Consider the following 5,765-nt stretch of genomic DNA (forward strand, 5'->3'; position numbering starts at 1 on the left):
CCAGGCATCTGGTCACATCAGCTCTATCAGGCAGATCTGAGCAGGGAGTCTCGTCGTCAGCCACCCAGGCTCCGAGGTGACTTGTAAACAGCAAAACCAACATCCCTTATTCAGCCGTTGGTGTCTCAGAATAAAAAGGCTGTGAGACAGACTTATTCATAGGCTTACAGCCACATGGGTACTGTAGATTAGGAGGCTACAATGCTGGGCATCTGTCTGTCCCGAGGATCCAAGTGCAGAAGCCACAGCAGCTCAGGAAAACCCTGCCAGTGAAGTTGACTGAGGCGAAAATGAGGAAGGAACAGCCACTCTACTAACTCAAGAGAACTGAACGAAAGAATATTATAATTATTCCCTTTAGCTAAAGTCTCTGGGCTTGTCCCAAGTGGTTCCTGACAGTCTTCCCATCCTAGAGAATAAAATCTGTCCTCTCACCCCCATCACATCAAGAAGAGCCAAGACCTCACTGCTTTAAGACAAACTCTTTTTTTTTTTTGCGGTACGCAGGCCCCTCACTGCGGTGGCCTCTCCCGTTGTGGAGCACAGGCTCCGGATGCGCAGGCTCAGCGGCCATGGCTCACGGGCCCAGCCGCTCCGCGGCATGTGGGATCTTCCCGGACCAGGGCACGAACCCGCACCCCCTGCATCGGCAGGCGGACCCCCAACCACTGTGTCACCAGGGAAGCCCCTAATTCAAATTCTTAATGAACCCACCCTAGATACTCAAAATGTAAGCTGAATTAGCTGCATTAGAAATTGTATTAGTTGTCTATTGCTGTGTAACAAATTACCCCCAAACTTAGTGGCTTAAAACAACCACCATCATAAGTCAAGTCCATACTGACAGTTGGGGCCTTGCAGGGGCTAGGGGTATGGTGAGAGGGAGGAAAACAGGACTCTAAACTTTGATGTTAGACCTTGAAACTCTACTTGTGAACTTTTTTCTCTTCCTGGGCCCTTAATGAATTGTGAAATGCAGACCTGAAAAGTGCCCACCTGGAACCAAGTGTACCTCACATCTAATTGCTAGGTGTATTCATTTCCTATGGCTGTCTTAGCGAATTACCACACTGGGCTGCTTAAAACAACAGAAATTTGGTCTCTCACAGTTCTGGAGGCTAGAAGTCTGAAACCAAGGTGTCAGCCGGGCCATGTTCCCTCTGAAGGCTCTGGGGAAGGATCCTTCCTTGCCCCTTCTTAGCCTCTTGGTTGCCAGTGATGCTTGGAGTTCCTTGACTTGTCCACATCACTCCGATATCTGCCTCCATCTTCACATGGTCTTTTCTCCTGTGTGTGTGTGTCTCTCTGGGTCTTCCCATGACCTTCTTATGAGGACACCAGCCTTTGGATTTAGGGCCCATCCTAATCTACTATGACTTCCTCTTAATTTTAACTAATTGCATCTATAAAGACCCCATTTCCAAATAAGGCCACATTCTGAGGTTCTGGGTGTGCACGAATTTTGGGGGGACACTATTCAACCCAGTAACTAGGAATATTTCTGAGAATTATCTTTGGCCTCTCCAACTGGGCATCCACTGATAAGGTAACTACCAAGATTACAGTGAGTCATTCTCATAGCAAAAATGAGTCATTCTTTTGACCCCCATAATTCCACTCTGGTAACCAATTTTAAGAAAAAAAATCCTATGTACATAAAGAAACTCTAGGCATAGATCTTAAGACAAAGCAGCACTGCTCATAATAGCAAATCTGTAAACGACCTGTATTTCCAATAATAGGAGAATGATTAAGTATAGCAGATATATATATAGATATATATAGATATATATAATGGACTACTAAGTAGCCTCTAAAATTATACATGGTTTGTAATAATGTAGAAAATTTACGTGTTTATATAAAAAGTAAAATATATACCCTATTTAATAAATATTATTAAAATTATGTTTTAAGGAAAAGAGAAAATAAGTCTCAAAATTGTACGTAAAAGAAAAATACTGGAAAGTAATCCATCAAAATATTTGTATTTGAATGGTTGAATTTCTTTTTCTCTTTTATGTTGTTCCAGTTATATATTTCTGCCAAGCAAACCAACCCACAAATTATTGCTTAAAATGATAATAATCATTCATTTTTCTCATTCATCTGCATTTTGGGCCAGGCTCAGTAGAGGCTGGTTTATCTCTGCTTCATGCAAAAATAGCAGATGTGATTCAACTGGGACTGAAGATCTGATTTTTAAGATAGCGCAATAACATGCTGGTGCTGGCTGCCGGCTGGCCGCTCAGTTGGGGTTCTTGGCCAGGGGCCTCAGTTCTCTACATGGGCCTCTCCATGGGACTACTCAGGCTTCCTAACAGCATAGCAGCCAGCTTTCAAGAACAAGTGCTCCAGGGCTTCCCTGGTGGCACAGTGGTTAAGAATCTGCCTGCCAATGCGAGGGACACAGGTTCGAGCCCTGGCCCGGGAAGAACCCACATGCCGCGGAGCAACTAAGCCCGTGTGCCAAGCTACTGAGCCTGCGCTCTAGAGCCCACAAGCCACAACTACTGGGCCCATGTGCCACAACTACTGAAGCCCGCGTGCCTAGAGCCCGTGCTCCGCAACAAGAGAAGCCACCGCAACGAGAAGCCCGCGCACCACAACGAAGAGTAGCCCCTGCTCGCCACAGCTAGAGAAAGTTCGCGTGCAGCAATGAAGACCTAACACAGCCAAAAACAAATAAATAAATAAATAAATTTATTAAAAAAAAAAAAAAAAAAAAAAAAAAAAAGTGTTCCAAGAAAAAAAAAAAAAAAAAAAAAAAGAACAAGTGTTCCAAGAGAAAAGAAGTAGAAACTGCAAGTTTCTTAATGCCTGGTCCTGGTAGCTAGCAACAGCACCAATTCTGCCATGTTCTATTGGCCATGTCATCACACAGCCTGCTCAGATTTAAGGGGAGGGGATCTTCTTGACGGGAGAAATGTCAAAGAACTTGTGGCCATCTTTTATCACCATTACAAATCAATTTTGACCCCTAATAAAAACTCTCTGATAATTCGGAAAACTACTTAGAATAGCAAACTTCTCTTTGTCCTCAAAGCCCCTTCTCTACCTATAGACCTCTAAACACACACACACACACACACACACACACACACACACACACACACACGATCTCATCTTTAGGCACTTTGCTCCTGGCCTGGTCTTCTCTCAGTTCTTTGGTGAGGATATCAAGTAAAAATTAAGAGTGCTGGTCATGGTGGCTTGTGGTATCCCCCATTCCAGATGGACACTTTTCAAAAGTGTCTATTAACAACCCTCCATTCCCTGATCTCCTTCCACACAAGAAGGCTGAAAAATGGATGAAACATATCACCTCTAAAGGACTTCTGACCCAGGCTGTATGTATACATCTAAGCAGGCACCTGGTTGCCCTCCCTTCCTCCTACCATATCCGAGTCTTGGGTTATCAAACACAGAAGGGCTCACAGTTGCCTGATATAGTCAAATTGATTCTTAAAATAGTTCCCAAATTGGCCCAAGTCTCACAATATATGCTCTTAGATCACATAAAGAAATGCTCACCTTTGGATGCTGCCTTCATGTAATCATGAAGCGGAACTCTAGTTTTTAGTGGGATAGAAGGCTAATAATCTTTCAAAGAATAAAGGTAAGGTCTACAAAGCAATAAGATTAACTGCCTAAGATTAAGAACAGTGTGTTAGAGTTTTTAGTTTAGTTTGTTTTGTCTGGTATTTTGTGTGTTTGTGAATGTGTATGAGAGTTATGTTCTGGTTTTCAAGTCAGAATGGCCCAAGTCTACACAGTCCTCTTGGGAGATGAAAGAGCTGCTAGCAACACCTAATATCCCAGAGTCTTAATTAATGCTAGAGATCCTCTCTACAGAAAGATGTACATGAGCAAAGGCAACACATGCTATGTTTTTGAGGGGGTTCGCTGACACCATGCCCAGGTTAAGAACCCCATGCTATGGCATCTCAGATCTTTGGTGACTCAGGACAAGTGTCATGGTGGCTTATGTCTTGTTGGGCCAACCCTGTAACAGCACTGACACCTGTTTACAATCCTGCTTCTTCCTCGAGCCAACAACAGTTACCTGTGAACAATTCAGTTACCTGTGTACAACCCAGTTACCTGTGTAAATCCCAACACAGAAAGGTAAAGCAGCCAGCTGGGATATGGACCAAGCTTCAGTATTAATATGAACAGTATGGAGGTTCCTTAAAAAACTACAAATAGAACTACCATACGACCCAGCAATCCCATTACTGGGCATATATCCTGAGAAAACCATAATTCAAAAAGAGTCATGGACCACAATGTTCATTGCTGCACTATTTACAATAGCCAGGACATGGTAGCAACCTAAGTGTCCATCGACTGATGAATGGATAAAGAAGATGTGCTGCATATATACAATGGAATATTACTCAGCCATAAAAAGAAACGAAATTGAGTTATTTGTAGTGAGATGGATGGACCTAGAGTCTGTCATACAGAGTGAAGTGAGTCAGAAAGAGAATAACAAGTACCGTATGCTAACACATATATATGGAATCTATAAAAAAGGTTCTGAAGAACCTAGGGGAAGGACAGGAATAAAGACACAGATGTAGAGAATGGACTTGAGGACACGGGGAGGAGGGGGAAGCTGGGACGAAGTGAGAGAGTGGCATGGACATATATACACTACCAAATGTGAAATAGATAGCTAGTGGGAAGCAGCCGCATAGCACAGGGAGATCAGCTCGGTGCTCTGTGACCACCTAGAGGGGTGGGATAGGGAGGATGGGAGGGAGGCTCAAGAGGGAGGAGATATGGGGATATATGTATATGCATAGCTGATTTACTTTGTTATACAGCAGAAATTAACACACCACTGTAAAGCAATTATACTCCAATAAAGATGTTAAAAAAAAAAATTACTCCTTCCCATCTGCAAGGAAGAAGCACTTCTCACACCTCATTCTCTCCCCATCCTTTTCTCTCTTTTCCCTCTGCTAAATATTTAACGAGCACCTTTTTAAGCCCTTTCACAGGGCTATATCTAGAAATACCAACGTGAATAAAATATGGCTCCTCTCATTTTTCGAAACAAACTCATTAAATATTCACAGAACCCAATGTATTTTAGCTCTTACAATCTACTTCCCAGCGGGGGAAACAGACACACTCAGGCCCACAAGCCACACACATGTACACATTTACAATGCAACATAAAAGAAGGCTGTAGTGGAGAGATACGTAAGCAACTATGGGGGCAGAGGAGGGAGCAAATAACTGTAGGCCTGGATGGGTAATGAAGACTGGTCAGAGAAGGTGAAGTGTTTCCCATGTTCAAAAACAAACAGGCAGACAACAAAGGGACATGTGCAAAGGCATTCAGGTGCCAAAGAGCATGGTACCTCTGGGTTCGGTGCCGGTGGATCTCAGAAGCACGTGTAAGATCAGCTGGAGTTAAAGGAAGAAAGACCACGAGAGGCCGAATCCTGGATGTCCAAATCCTGGATGTCCAAATCCTGGATGTCCGAATCCTGGATGTCAATGACCTCAGGGCCACACAAATGGGTTAGAGATAGAACATGGAGCCTCTGGAAGGCTCTAAGCAGAGGAACGAAATGAGGGCGTTTGGTTTTAGAAAGCTAATTCTGATGGGCAGAGTTAAAAAAAAAAAAAAAATAGATGGATTAGAGGAGGACCAAATGCAAAACAGAGAGATGAGTTGGAAGTGAGGCTCCTGAGGTCCTGGTGAGGGATAAAAGGGGGGTCTCAGTTCTAGTCGGGGCAGTAGGGAA

Source organism: Lipotes vexillifer, unplaced genomic scaffold (genome assembly GCF_000442215.2).
Source record: "Lipotes vexillifer unplaced genomic scaffold, Lipotes_vexillifer_v1.1 scaffold643, whole genome shotgun sequence".
In the NCBI taxonomy this organism is placed as follows: Eukaryota; Metazoa; Chordata; class Mammalia; order Artiodactyla; family Lipotidae; genus Lipotes; species Lipotes vexillifer.